Source organism: Pseudophryne corroboree, chromosome 2 (assembly GCF_028390025.1).
Source record: "Pseudophryne corroboree isolate aPseCor3 chromosome 2, aPseCor3.hap2, whole genome shotgun sequence".
Lineage (NCBI taxonomy): Eukaryota > Metazoa > Chordata > Amphibia > Anura > Myobatrachidae > Pseudophryne > Pseudophryne corroboree.
In genome coordinates, this window is record NC_086445.1 from 225,472,397 (window position 1) to 225,488,755 (window position 16,359).

The window sequence follows — 16,359 nt, forward strand, 5'->3', positions numbered from 1 at the left end:
GGGCACTACTAGAAATGGGCATTGTGTGAGCGGCACTACAAGAAATGGGCATTGTGTGAGCGGCACTACAAGAAATGGGCATTGTGTGAGTGGCACTACAAGAAATGGGCATTGTGTGAGGGGCACTACAAGAAATGGGCATTATGTGAGCGGCACTACAAGAAATGGGCATTGTGTGAGTGGCACTACAAGAAATGGGCATTGTGTGAGTGGCTTGTGTGAGCGGCACTACAAGAAATGGGCATTGTGTGAGGGGCACTACAAGAAATGGGCATTGTGTGAGTGGCACTACAAGAAATGGGCATTGTGTGAGTGGCTTGTGTGAGCGGCACTACAAGAAATGGGCATTGTGTGAGAGGCACTACAAGAAATTGGCATTGTGTGAGTGGCTTGTGTAAGCGGCACTACAAGAAATGGGCATTGTGTGAGCGGCACTACAAGAAATGGGCATTGTGTGAGTGGCTTGTGTGAGCGGCACTACAAGAAATGGGCATTGTGTGAGTGGCACTACAAGAAAGGGCATTGTGTGAGTGGCTTGTGTAAGTGGCACTACAAGAAATGGGCATTGTGTGAGGGGCACTACAAGAAATAGGCATTGTGTGAGGGGCACTACAAGAAATGGGCATTATGTGAGTGGCACTACAGGAAATGGGCATTGTGTGAGTGGCTTGTGTGAGGGGCACTACAAGACATGGGCATTGTGTGAGCGGCAGTACAAGAAATGGGCATTGTGTGAGGGGCACTACAAGAAATGGGCATTGAGTGAGGGGAACTAGTAGAAATGGGCATTGTGTGAGGGGCACTACAAGAAATGGGCATTGTGTGAGGGGCACTACTAGAAATGGGCATTGTGTGAGTGACACTACAAGAAATGGGCAATGTGTGAGCGGCACTTCAAGAAATGGGCATTGTGTGAGCGGCACAACAAGAAATGGGCATTGTGTGAACGGCACTACAAGAAATGGGCATTGTGTGAGGGCCACTACTAGAAATGGGCATTGTGTGAGGGGCACTACAAGAAATGGGCATTTTGTAAAGGGTTCTACAAGAAATGGGCATTGTGTAAAGGGCACTACTAGAAATGGGCATTGTGTGAGCGGCACCACAAGAAATGGGCATTGTGTGAGCGGCACTACAAGAAATGGGCATTGTGTGAGTGGCACTACAAGAAATGGGCATTGTGTGAGGGGCACTACAAGAAATGGGCATTATGTGAGCGGCACTACAAGAAATGGGCATTGTGTGAGTGGCACTACAAGAAATGGGCATTGTGTGAGTGGCTTGTGTGAGCGGCACTACAAGAAATGGGCATTGTGTGAGGGGCACTACAAGAAATGGGCATTGTGTGAGCGGCACTACAAGAAATGGGCATTGTGTGAGGGGCACAACATGAAATGGGCATTGTGTGAGTGGCTTGTGTTAGCGGCACTACAAGAAATGGGCATTGTGTGAGTGGCACTAAAAGAAATGGGCATTGTGTGAGTGGCTTGTGTGAGTGGCACTACAAGAAATGGGCATTGTGTGAGGGGCACTACAAGAAATGGGCATTGGGGATAAATCCAAGTTGATCGCAGCAGGAAATTTTTTAGCAGTTGGCCAAAACCATGGCCCTCATTCCGAGTTGTTCGCTCGCAAGCGGATTTTAGCAGATTTGCTCATGCTAAGCCGCCGCCTACTGGGAGTGAATCTTAGCATCCTAAAATTGCAAACGATGTATTCGCAATATTGCGATTACACACCTCGTAGCAGTTTCTGAGTAGCTCCAGACTTACTCGGCATCTGCGATCAGTTCAGTGCTTGGCGTTCCTGGTTTGACGTCACAAACACACCCAGCGTTCGCCCAGACACTCCTCCGTTTCTCCGGCCACTCCTGCGTTTTTTCCGGAAACGGTAGTGTTTTTTCCCACGGCCTGTTTCCGCCCAGTAACACCCATTTCCTGTCAATCACATTACGATCGCCAGAACGATGAAAAAGCCGTGAGTAAAAATCCTAACTGTTAGTGTGAGCGGCACTACAAGAAATGGGCATTGTGTGAGGGGTGCTACAAGAAATGGGCATTGTGTGAGCGGCACTACAAGAAATGGGCATTGTGTGAGCGGCACTACAAGAAATGGGCATTGTGTGAGTTGCACTACAAGAAATGGGCATTGTGTGAGTGGCTTGTGTGAGCGGCACTACAAGAAATGGGCATTGTGTGAGGGCACTACAAGAAATGGGCATTGTGTGAGCGGCACTACAAGAAATGGGCATTGTGTGAGTGGCACTACAAGAAATGGGCATTGTGTGAGTGGCTTGTGTGAGCGGCACTGCAAGAAATGGGCATTGTGTGAGCGGCACTACAAGAAATGGGCATTGTGTGAGTGGCTTGTGTGAGCGGCACTACAGGAAATGGGCATTGTGTGAGGTGCACTACAAGAAATGGGCATTGTGTGAGTGGCTTGTGTGAGCGGCACTGCAAGAAATGGGCATTGTGTGAGTGGCTTGTGTGAGCGGCACTACAGGAAATGGGCATTGTGTGAGGTGCACTACAAGAAATGGGCATTGTGTGAGTGGCTTGTGTGAGCGGCACTACAAGAACTGGGCATTGTGTGAGCGGCACTACAAGAACTGGGCATTGTGTGAGGGGCACTACTAGAAATGGGCATTGTGTGAGTGGCATTACAAAAAATGGGCATTGTGTGAGTGGCTTGTGTGAGGGGCACTACAAGAAATGGGCATTGTGTGAGCGGCACTACAAGAAATGGGCATTGTGTGAGAGTCGCTACAAGAAATGGGCATTGTGTGAGCGGCACTACAAGAAATGGGCATTGTGTGAGGGGGCACTACAAGAAATGGGCATTGTGTGAGGGGCACTACAAGAAATAAGCATTGTGTGAGGGGCACTATTAGAAATGGGCATTGTGTGAGGGGCACTACTAGAAATGGGCATTGTGTGAGCGGCACTACTAGAAATGGGCATTGTATGAGGGGCACTACTAGAAATGGGCATTGTGTAAAGGATTCTACAAGAAATGGGCATTGTGTGAGCGGCACTACAAGAAATGGGCATTGTGTAAGGGGCACTACTAGAAATGGGCATTGTGTGAGCGGCACTTCAAGAAATGGGCATTGTGTGAGGGGCACTACAAGAAATGGGCATTGTGTGAGTGGCACTACAAGAAATGGGCATTGTGTGAGTGGCTTGTGTGAGGGGCACTACAAGAAATGGGCATTGTGTGAGCGGCACTACAAGAAATGGGCATTGTGTGAGGGGCGCTACAAGAAATGGGCATTGTGTGAGCTGCGCTGCAAGAAATGGGCATTGTGTGAGGGGCACTACAAGAAATGGACATTGTGTGAGCGGCACTACAAGAAATGGGCATTGTGTGAGTGGCACTACTAGAAGTGGGCATTGTGTGAAGGGCACTACTAGAAATGGGCTTTGTGTGAGCGGTACTACTAGAAATGGGCATTGTATGAGGGGCACTACTAGAAATGAGCATTGTGTAAAGAGTTCTACAAGAAATGGGCATTGTGTGAGGGGCACTACAAGAATGGGGCATTGTGTGAGGGGCACTACAAGAAATGAGCATTGTGTGAGTGGCTTGTGTGAGCGGCACTACAAGAAATGGGCATTGTGTGAGCGGCGCTACAAGAAATGGGCATTGTGTGAGGGGCACTACAAGAAATGGGCATTGTGTGAGCGGCACTACAAGAAATGGGCATTGTGTGAGGGGCACTACTAGAAATGGGCATTGTGTGAGGGGCACTACTAGAAATGGGCATTGTGTGAGTGGCACTACTAGAAATGGGCATTGTATGAGGGGCACTACTAGAAATGGGAATTGTGTAAAGGGCACTACTAGAAATGGGTATTGTGTGAGCGGCACTACAAGAAATGGGCATTGTGTAAGGGGTACTACTAGAAATGGGCATTGTGTGAGCGGCACTACAAGAAATGGGCATTGTGTGAGGGGCACTACAAGAAATGGGCATTGTATAAAGGGTACTACTAGAAATGGGCATTGTGTGAGCGGCACTACAAGAAATGGGCATTGTGTAAGGGGCACTACTAGAAATGGGCATTGTGTAAAGGGCTCTACAAGAAATGGGCATTGTGTAAGGGGCACTACAAGAAATGGGCATTGTGTAAAGGGGTCTACAAGAAATGGGCATTGTGTAAGGGGCACTACAAGAAATGTGCATTTTGTAGTAAGGGGAATAAAAAAAAAATTGGCATTGTGTAAGGGACGCTACAAAAAATGGGCATTGTGTAATGGGCACTACAAGAAATGAGCATTGTGTAATGGGTGCTACAAAAAATTAGCATTGTGTAAGGGGTGCAACAAGAAATGGGTATGGTGTAATGGGCGCAATGAGAAATGGGCATTGTGTAAGGGGCACTACAAGAAATGGCCATTGTGTAAGGGGCACTACAAGAAATGGCCATTGTGTAAGGGGCGCTCCAAGAAATGGGCAATGTGTAAGAGGCACTACAAGAAATGAGCATTGTGTAAGGGGCAAAACCACTGTGTGGGCATTGTGTAATGTACACAACTGCTGTGAGCATTGTTTAAGGGGCACTACTACTGTGAGCATTGTGTAAGGGGCACTACCACTATGGACATTGTGTAAGTGGCACTACTACTATGGGCATTGTGCAAGTGACATTACTACTATGGGCTTTCTGTAAGGGGCACAACTATGGGCATTGTTTAAGTGACATTACTACTATGGGCATTATGTAAGTGACATTACTACTATGGGCATTGTGTAAGGGGCACTACGACTATGGGCACTGTCTGTAGGTGACACTAGACACAGATTGAAGGGAGATGGAGGCTGAAAGACACAGATTAAAGGGGCAGGCTGAGAGAGTGACTGGTGGGAGGCTGAGAGGCACAGAGTTAAGGGGAAGACTCAGATACACAAAATGAGGTGGATTGTGAGAGATGCGAGGCAGGGAGATGCAGGTGGGAGATGATGGTATGAATGAGAGATGATGCAGGGAGGGGAAGATGGTGGGGTGAGAGATGACGCAGGGAGGGGAGGCGATGGTGTTGCTGAGAGATGCAGGTGGGAGATGATGGTGTGGATTAGAGATGCGATGATGGTAGGGTGAGAGACGACGAGGGAGAGTAGGAGATGGTGTGGCTGAGAGATGTAGGCGGGAGATGAGGGTGTGGCTGAGAGACACAGGAAAAAGATGATGGTGTGGCTTAGAGACACAGGAGGCAGGAGGTGACAAAAGTCTGGTTGAACCTCTGTTGCATGATGATGATCTTTGTTATATTCCTACACAAACAGGCATCTTCTGGACCATTTATTTTCCTACATGAATATTGATAACCAACCGAAGACGCTGTCTGCCCAGGGAGGACATTTCTTCAGAGGTTCACCGTTGTGAGAAACCACCATATAGGTAAGGTGCATATGGAATGGAAAGAAATGCTCCTAGAGTGATTAGAAACAGTTGGCCATTTGCAGTGGCCTCGCCCCTCATGGTATGTGATTTTTATTGCATTGAGTGCCAATAGGCGGTGCTAGACACACCCAATAGGCGGTTTTGGACACGCCCAGTAGGTGGTGCTAAACACCCCGACGATGGTGCACCCCCTAATAAAATGTTCTGCGCACGCCTATGTCGGCTACTGTGTCAATCTTTGCAGATGATACTAAACTGTGTAAGGTAATTAATTCAGAAAGTGATGTGGAGTCTCTACAAAATGACTTATGTAAACTTGAAACATAGGCATCTAAATGGATAATGAAGTTCAATATAGAGAAATGCAAAGTTATGCATTTTGGGTTAAAAAACACATTTGCATCCTACACTCTAAATGGGGAAAATAATAAGATTTTACTCACCGGTAAATCTATTTCTCGTAGTCCGTAGTGGATGCTGGGGACTCCGTAATGACCATGGGGAATAGACGGGCTCCGCAGGAGACTGGGCACTCTAAGAAAGATTTAGTACTACTGGTGTGCACTGGCTCCTCCCTCTATGCCCCTCCTCCAGAACTCAGTTAAGGAAACTGTGCCCAGAAGAGCTGACATTACAAGGAAAGGATTTTGGAATCCAGGGTAAGACTCATACCAGCCACACCAATCACACCGTATAACTTGTGATAAAATACCCAGTCAACAGTATGAACAACAACCGAGCATCAGACAAACCTGATGCAACCATAACATAACCCTTATTAAAGCAATAACTATATACAAGTATTGCAGAAGAAGTCCGCACTTGGGACGGGCGCCCAGCATCCACTATGGACTACGAGAAATAGATTTACCGGTGAGTAAAATCTTATTTTCTCTAACGTCCTAGTGGATGCTGGGGACTCCGTAAGGACCATGGGGATTATACCAAAGCTCCCAAACGGGCGGGAGAGTGCGGATGACTCTGCAGCACCGAATGAGCAAATACAAGGTCCTCCTCAGCCAGGGTATCAAACTTGTAGAACTTTGCAAAAGTGTTTGAACCCGACCAAGTAGCTGCCCGGCAAAGCTGTAATGCCGAGACCCCTCGGGCAGCCGCCCAAGAAGAGCCCACCTTCCTTGTGGAATAGGCTTTTACTGATTTTGGAGGTGGCAAGCCAGCCGCAGAATGAGCCTGCTGAATCGTGTTACAGATCCAGCGAGCAATAGTTTGCTTTGAAGCAGGAGCACCCAGCTTGTTGGATGCATACAGGATAAACAGCGAGTCAGGTTTCCTGACTCCAGCCAATCTGGCTACATAAATCTTCAAAGCCCTGACTACATCTAGTAACTCCAAGTCACGAGTAGCCGCAGGCATCACAATAGGTTGGTTCACATGAAAAGATGACACCACCTTTGGCAGAAATTGCGGACGAGTCCGTAATTCTGCCCTGTCCATATGGAAAACCAGATAGGGGCTTTTACATGACAAAGCCGCCAATTTTTGACCACTTTCCACGTGAGATATTTTAACTCCACGGTCTTAACCGGCTCAAACCAGTGAGATTTCAGGAAACTCACCACCACGTTAAGATCCCAAGGTGCCACTGGTGGCACAAAAAATGGGGCTGAATATGCAGCACTCCCTTTACAAACGTCTGAACTTCAGGTAGAGAAGCTAGGTTTTGTATGAAAGAAAATGGATCGGGCCGAAATCTGGACCTTAATGGACCCCAATTCTAGGCCCAAAGTCACTCCCGACTGTAGTAAGTGAAGGAAACGGCCCAGCTGGACTTCCTCTGTAGAGGCATTCCTGGCCTCACACCCAGCAACATATTTTCGCCGTATACGGTGATAATGTTTAGCCGTCACGTCCTTCCTAGCTCTTATCAGCGTAGGAATAACCTCATCCGGAATCCCTCTTTCTACTAGGAACCGGCGTCCAACCGCCATGCCGTCAAACGCAGCTGCGGTAAGTCTTGGAACATACAAGGTCCCTGCTGCAATAGATCCTGCCCTAGAGGCAGAGGCCATGGGTCCTCTGTGAGCATTTCTTGCAGCTCTGGATACCAAGTCCTTCTTGGCCAATCCGGAACAATGAGTATTGTTCTCACTCCTCTTTTCCTTATGATTCTCAGCACCTTGGGTAAGAGAGGAAAAGGAGGAAACACATAAACCAACTGGAACATCCACGGTGTCACCAGTGCATCTACAGCTATCGCCTGAGAGTCTCTTGACCTGGCGCAATACCTCTGTAGCTTTTTGTTGAGGCGGGATGCCATCATGTCCACCTGTGGCAGTTCCCACCGACCTACAATCTGCGCGAAGACTTCTTGATGAAGTCCCCACTCTTCCGGGTGGAGGTCGTGCTGAGGAAGTCTACTTCCCAGTTGTCCACTCCCGGAATGAACACTGCTGACAGTGCGCTTACGTGATTCTCCGCCCAGTGAAGAATTCTGGTGGCTTCTACCATCGCCACCCTGCTCCTTGTGCCGCCTTGGCGGTTTACATGTGCCACTGCGGTGATATTGTCTGACTGAATCAGAAGCGAAGCAGGGTCTCCGCTTGACTTAGGGTGTTGTATATGGCCCTTAGTTCCAGGATATTGATGTGAAGGCAAGTCTCCTGCCTTGACCACAGCCCTTGGAAATTTCTTCCCTGTGTGACTGCCCCCCACCCTCGGAGGCTTGCATCCGTGGTCACCAGGACCCAGTCCTGAATGCCGAATCTGCGACCTTCGAGAAGGTGAGCACTCTGCAGTCACCACAGGAGAGACACCCTGGCTCTGGGGGATAGGGTGATTAACCGATGCATCTGAAGATGTGATCCAGACCACTTGTCCAGTAAGTCCCATTGGAAGGTATGGAACCTGCCGATGGGAATGGCCTCGTATGATGCCACCCTCCTTCCCAGGACTCGAGTGCAGTGATGCACTGACACCTGTTTTGGTTTTAATAGATTCCTGACCAGTGTCACGAGCTCCTGAGCTCTCTCTCTCGGGAGATAAACCCTTTTCTGGTCTGTGTCTAGGATCATGCCTAGGAGAGGCAGATGAGCTGTAAGAACCAACTGCGACTTTGGAATATATAGAATCCAGCCGTGTTGCCGTTACACTTCCAGAGAAAGTGATACGCTGTTCAGCAACTGCTCTCTTGATCTCGCTTTTATGAGGAGATCGTCCAAGTACGTGATAATAGTGACACCTTGCTTCCGCAGGAGCACCATCATTTCCGCCATTACCTTGGTGAATATTCTCAAGGCCGTGGAGAGACCAAACGGCAACGTCTGAAATTGGTAATGACAATCCCATACCGCAATTCTGAGGTACGCCTGATGAGGTGGATAAATGGGGACATGAAGGTATGCATCCTTTATGTCCCGAGTCTTCAGGCTTGCAATAACCGCTCTTAGCGATTCCATCTTGAACTTGAACCCTTTCAGGTATATGTTCAGGGATTTTAAATTCAATATGGGGCCGACCGAACCGTCTGGTTTCGGGACTACAACATGGTCGAATAATAACCCCCTCCTTGTTAAAGGAGGGGAACCTTGACCACCACCTGTTGAAGATACAATTTGTGAATTGCAGTTAACACTGTTTCCCTCTCGTGGGGGGAAGCCGGCAGGGCTGTCGGTGAGGGGGCATCTTCTCAAAGTCCATCTTGTATCCCTGAGACACAATATCTATTGCCCAGGGATCTAACAGGGAGTAATCCCACTTGTGGCTGAACTTACGAAGGCGTGCCCCCACCGGGCCTAGCTCCGCCTGTGGAGCCCCAGCGACATGCGGTGGATTTTTGTAGAGGCCGGGGAGGACTTCTGTTCCTGGGAACTAGCTGTGTTGTGCAGCTTCTTTCCTCTGTCCCCGCCTCTGGCAAGAAAGGACGCACCTCGGACTTTCTTGTTTCTTTATTCGAAAGGCTGCATTTGATAATGTCGTGCTTTCCTAGGCTGTGCATGAATATAAGGCAAAATATCAGAATTACCAGCTATAGCTGTGGAGACCAGGTCCGAGAACCCTTCTCCACACAATCCTCAGCCTTCCATATGCCTCTTAAGTCGGCATCATCTGTCCATTGCATATTCTACAGGACACGTCAAGCAGAAATCAACATAGCTTTGACTCTAGGACCCAGTATACTCATGTCTCTTTGGGCATGTTTTATATATATATCTATCTCTTAAGACAGCATCTTTAATATATATATATATATATATATATATATATCTATTTCTACATATATATATATATATATATATATATACACTCACTTTTTCCACAGCTGAAAAAAGAATTAGACCAGCACTCACGTTTTAGTTGGTGAAAGAAAAAAGGGGTTTTATTCCTGATAAGCCATCTAGGATGCACCCCACTGTTACAGTTCGCCCGACAGCCGTTTCAACACTTAATGGTCTTCATCAGGGGCAGCTGTCACTCTGTCCGGAGTTGCCTTAAGTAGCAGAGAGGGCGCCAGAATGTCCGAACGGGACGGCCGGAAACAGCGCGTCATAGCTGCTATCCGATTGGCTCCTGCCCGCACGTGGGATGTGTTGCTATGGTACACAAACCCGGCTCCCTCCTTAGCAACCTGCTCCGGCAGCGCAACAATCGTGTAGCGTGGGATGATCTGTATTGTAAGTACAGCGGCATACAGGTAGAGTTGCTGCTGTCTATGATCCCAGTCACAGGCACAAATGCAGAGTGTTTAGCCCCACAGTGCGCCGGCGACATGGAAACACTGACAGCTCAATTTCAAATAAAATACAAAAAGTAACATATAGGACAAGTGAACCAAACAGTGTCATCATGCACAGCAATGGTATGAAACCACTCAAAGGAATATTAATCATTATCAGATGCGGAACGGATCCTCTTTGATAACACCGAATCCCTGGCATTTGATAAAGACAGTCCAGAGGAGTTCATATATGATTTACTTAGACTAAAAAAGAGAGAAGTTGAGCTACATCTGCATGGCCTAACTCTCTCCCAATATTACAAAGAATCCCTCATCCCCAGAGGGTTTAGATTACATAATCAACCCACACTGGGGAGACATAATAATGACTTTTGCACAAAGTGGTGCAACATCTTGAACAAATGTTCCCAGGATCTAATGCTGCTTGTAATTGAACAGGCAGGTTCAGATCTAACGGAAATCAGAAGAGACATTTCTGAATTAGAGGCTTCTGAATTATTTAGGACGATACAATCCCCTGACTGTGATCTTTTCACTAAACTGAATAAGGACATTGACAAATTTCGTGGTGACTTGCTAAAATTTAAGAAAAACAAGTATAAACAAGTCAAATTGGACTATAAGGAGAATAGGGTATATCCCTGGGTGTCGCGCAGTGAGCCACGCAAATACCGACCCCAACAAAGACGTGGAGGACGAAGACCTATCACACCCTTCACTGACATCGATAGCAGATCTCAGACGTCAGCAAGTGATTCTGATGCACCATCAACATCTGCACAAGGGACTACTTACCTATCAAGATCTGAACGTAATAGGAGGGCTCCAAAAAACCCGCTTTACCCACCCGCAGAGGTGGGAGAAAAAGGAAGAGCAAAAAAATAACAATGGAGAACAAAGCACAGACATCAGTGGTCTTTAATTTATCCAAGCATGAACTGACGAATGATGAACTCTCTGTCTTGAATAAGGGATTAACCTTTGTACCAACTGTTGGACAGGATAGCTTCCAGTGGCAGGTTGATCTCTACAAACTGGGAAGACAACTACGCCTCAAAGACTATTATTCCAATTCCTCAAGTCCAGTCTCTACTACAATGGGGACATCTGCAACACCACACTGTCCTTTGAAGAAGCCCAGTCAGTTCGATCCACCGACCCTAAATCCCTCAATCCATACCTTTTTAAGGGTACTCAAAAGGGACACGATGCCCTACATCAAGGAACAAAAGCCTAGCTATTCTAACATAACTAAGGGAGAAAGAGCTGCCATCAAATCTCTACAGAATGACAATCACCTGGTCATCAGGTCTGCAGATAAGGGTGGAGGCATAGTCTTGCTTGACTATGACTATTATGTACAAGAGGCCTATGGGCAATTGTCCAATACAACCTGTTATCAAAAACTCACTTATGACCCCACATGGACTTATAAAAAGGAAATTGATTCGATAATCAATTTGGGAGTCAACAACAGGTACATCAATCAGACCACTGCTGACTTTTTGACTACGTCTCACCCCAAAACTCCAATCCTTTACACCATGGGTCTTCAACCTGCGACCCTCCAGCTGCTGTGGAACTACACATCCCAGCATGCCCTGCCTCAGTTTTAGCATACCTTAATAGCAAAACTGTGGCAGGGCATGCTGGGATGTGTAGTTTCACAGCAGCTGGAGGGCCACAGGATGAAGACCCATGCTTTACACGTTACCCAAAATACATAAATCACTAACACAGCCCCCGGGGGCGACCGATCATTTCGGCACATGGTTCTCTATGCCAACCACTTTCACAGCTTGTAGATTTTTATCTACAACCACTTGCAAAAAGTGCAGCCAGCTACATTGAAGATACGACCGATTTCTTAATGAAACTGGAATACATTAAGCATGTCCCTGATGATGCACTGTTGGTCACACTCGATGTCTCGAGTCTATATACAAACATTCCTCATGCTCTTGGCATTGAATCATGTAGACGATTAATAACAGAAAGTGATGTGTATTTTGGACCCCCATCAGAATATATGGTGTTACTGATTGACCTAATTTTGAATAAGAATTATTTTTTGTTTGAGAACTGCTTTTTCTTACAAAAACAGGGCACCGCTATGGGGTCTAATATGGCCCCAGCTTATGCCAACATTTTCATGTCAACATACGAACAAGAACACATCACGGGTCACCCCCTTTTTGGCCGATTTTTTACAACATATGTCCGGTATATTGATGATCTATTTTTTATTTGGCACGGGGGAGAGAAAACACTTCTGACTTTCATTGACCATCTGAACTCACTTCCTGGCACCATTAGATTCAGCCTCACGTTTAGCAAAACAGAAATAAATTTTTTGGACGTATCCGTTCTTTTGTCCAACAATACTCTGACCACTCGGATTCATTGTAAACCCTCTGACAGGAATACACTTTTACTCTCAACGAGCTTCCATCCGGCACCCCTTAAAAGAGGACTACCGTTCTCGCAGCTTCTAAGGGTGATACGTATCACCTCTGACCCACTAGCAATACCATCTGCTCTACAATCAATGAGTCAACGCTTCCTTGATCGTGGATATTCTAAGGAGGAGATTGATTTGGCACTCACAAAAATTGGCCAAATAAAGAGAAAGGAACTCCTATCTAAAAAAGACGCCTCTTCCATCAAAAATAATGACAGGTTTAATTTTGTCAGCATGTATACGACTGCTTCTCGATTCATCCGCAATAAGATTCAGGAACATTGGCACCTTATTGATACGGATCCAGATTTATCAAAAGCCATCCCGCAACCACCTCGATTCGCATATAAACGAGGACCCAATCTGAAAGACCTGCTGGTTGTAACAGATTTCTCTAAGAGAAAAAAGAGTACACCCTCACACTGGTTGACTACTAAAACAGGGGTTCATAAATGCACGGGTTGTCCAAACTGTTCATTCCTGCTACTTGGCAATCGGTTTATTAACCCTCAGGATAAGAAGACTTATACCATTAGACAGAGACTTGACTGCAACAGCAAATTTGTAGTCTATGTGTTGAAATGTCCATGCAATTTGCTATATGTTGGGAAGACCAGCAGGATGCTAAAAGAGCGTCTAAGCCAGCATCGTTCAACAATCAAAAAGAGCATTACACAGGGTGGAACTTCAAGTGACTTCTCAACCTTACCTGTTGCAAGACATTTTATGGAGGCAAAGCACACCATCAATCAACTCAAGTGTTGTATTTTGGACCAAATCCCACCACTACAAAGGGGTGGTGATCGCAATAAAATTCTTCTACAAAGAGAACACCAATGGATTGATAGATTACAAACATTGGCCCCTAATGGGCTCAATGAGGAATTCCGTTTGGGATGCTTCCTGTGACTCTGTATAACAACATACATAGTCAAATTTTCTGGTTTATTTTTCTTAGACACCGCCGTGTGTCATGTTTATGTCTTGACATAATGGATATGTTTCACTTGTTACCTGCTAATGCTCTTCTGTTTGGTCTCTCACCTACAGGGCCCATCGGGCTCTTGTCTATTGCATATTGGACATACTCTACAACTCATTATTCCTGCACACCGTGTAGATTGATACTACCATACCACACTGGATCCCATCCGATCCCGTCTGATCTTGGCAATTAAGCAGTGATGGGCCTAGCTAGTACCACGTTTGGAGACAAGGTGGGAATACTAGGTGTTGTATCAAAAGAGTCGGTGGATGTTTCTCCAGTTCTCCCCATGGCTTGGTTGTTGGCATCACTAATGGTGGTTAGGCTTACACCATTATACAGGATATGATGTGACTTGGCTGTGATACGGGTGAAGATACTGACACTACGGGAGACACTTATGTATGGGCACGTCTGTCTGATACAATCATACCACGCTGGAAATCATCCAATCCCGTCCGATCTTGGCAATTAAGCAGCGTTGGGCCTAGTCAGTACCATACTTGGAGACGGCATGGGAATACTGGGTACTGTACCAAGAGACATGAATGTCCCATAGGTGATCTATCAGTATCTCCGTTATTTGCCTGATATTATAAGGCATCCACACTGTCATGTTGCACTTTGCACCTGTTAGACACCCTTGATCCATGATGCATTTAGCCATGATTATATCACACCAATATGGTGGTGTGTAGAATTTGGATATTTATAACCCCTTAGCGACATGATACCATTGCTGTTTATGATTATATCACGCTAATGTGGTGGCGAGTTACATTTAGTTATTAATATTCCTTTGAGTGGTTTGATACCATTGCTGTGCATGATGACACTGTTTGGTTCACTTGTCCTATATGTCACTTTTTGTATTTTATTTGAAATTGAGCTGTCAGTGTTTCCATGTCGCCGGCGCACTGTGGGGCTAAACACTCTGCATTTGTGCCTGTGACTGGGATCATAGACAGCAGCAACTCTACCTGTATGCCGCTGTACTTACAATACAGATCATCCCACGCTACACGATTGTTGCGCTGCCGGAGCAGGTTGCTAAGGAGGGAGCCAGGTTTGTGTACCATAGCAACACATCCCACGTGCGGGCAGGAGCCAATCGGATAGCAGCTATGACGCGCTGTTTCCGGCCGTCCCGTTCGGACATTCTGGCGCCCTCTCTGCTACTTAAGGCAACTCCGGACAGAGTGACAGCTGCCCCTGATGAAGACCATTAAGTGTTGAAACGGCTGTCGGGCGAACTGTAACAGTGGGGTGCATCCTAGATGGCTTATCAGGAATAAAACCCCTTTTTTCTTTCACCAACTAAAACGTGAGTGCTGGTCTAATTCTTTTTTCAGCTGTGGAAAAAGTGAGTGTATATACTAATTATCAGGACCTTGCACCAACAATTTATGATATAGGACATAGAGTGCTGTCATCTTGCTATATTTTATATATATCTATATGCATATTAGGGTCTCAATCTCTGCTGATAAGGTACCTGTCCACGCTGCCACAGCGCTATAAACCCATGCCGACACAATCGCCGGTCTGAGTAGTGTACTAAAATGTGCACGCTATCTGCAGGATCCCTGAGAATAGCTAGTGCTACCTTCTGTGCAAACGTGACACCCTAGGGGAAGATTCCCATCACATCCTGGCACTAGTGGGGAAAGGATACTGCCTGAGAATTTTTTGTGGGAAGCTGCAGTCTCCTGTCTGGAGATTCCCGCTCTTTTTCCTCATGAGAGGAGGGAAATTTACCTCAGCTTTCTTCCCCTTAACATGTGTACCCTTGTGTCAGGGACAAATGAGTGTATATATTGTTTTTATGCCAAATTTATGTGCCCCCCCTCTCTTTTTCACCCTCTCTATCGTGCTTCTGCAGGGGAGAGCCTGGGGAGCTTCCTCTCAGCATAGCTGTGGAGAGAAAATGGCGCTGGCGAGTGCTGAGGAAGAAGGCCCCGCCCCCTCAGCGGCGGGCTTCTCCCGCGATTTTGTGTAAAATTAATGGTGGGGGGCTCATGCATATAACAGTGTCCAACTGTATATATGCTGCTTTTTGCCAGGAGGTAATCAATTGCTGCCCAGGGCGCCCCCCCTGCGCCCTGCACCCTACAGTGACCGGAGTGTGTGGGTTAGTGTGGGCGCAATGACGCACAGCTGCAGTGCTGTGCGCTACCTCATATGAAGACAAGAGTCTTCTGCCGCTGATTTTGACGTCTTCTTGCTTCAACCCGCCGGTTTCTGTCTTCTGGCTCTGCGAGGGGGACGGCGGCGCGTCTCCGGGAACGGACGACCAAGGTTAAGTTCCTGTGTTCGATCCCTCTGGAGCTAATGGTGTCCAGCGCAACCTAGCCGCAGTTAGTAGGTTTGCTTCTCTCCCCTCAGTCCCACGTAGCAGAGAGTCTGTTGCCAGCAGAAGCTCTCTGAAAATAAAAAAACCTAACTAAAATACTTTCTTATTAACAAGCTCAGGAGAGCTCACTAAAATGCACCCAGCTCTGTCCGGGCACAGATTCTAACTGAGGTCTGGAGGAGGGGCATAGAGGGAGGAGCCAGTGCACACCAGTAGTACTAAATCTTTCTTAGAGTGCCCAGTCTCCTGCGGAGCCCGTCTATTCCCCATGGTCCTTACGGAGTCCCCAGCATCCACTAGGACGTTAGAGAAATAGGGGTAACTGTGGTGGAAAAAGATTTGGGGGTGCTCATAGATAATAGGCTTAACAACAGTGCACAATGTCAAAATGCAGCAAAGAAGGAAACTAAAGTGCTTGCGTGCATAAAACGGGGCATTGAAACGAGGGACGAGGATGTA

The 16,359-nt window shown here is 46.8% G+C and overlaps 2 pseudogenes; both read left to right on the forward strand.

The window, feature by feature from the left end:
• The first annotated feature begins 13,684 nt into the window (after positions 1 to 13,684).
• LOC135051435 (5S ribosomal RNA) lies at positions 13,685 to 13,804 on the forward strand (annotated as a pseudogene).
• A 162-nt stretch (positions 13,805 to 13,966) lies between these two features.
• LOC135054437 (5S ribosomal RNA) lies at positions 13,967 to 14,086 on the forward strand (annotated as a pseudogene).
• Positions 14,087 to 16,359: the final 2,273 nt, after the last annotated feature.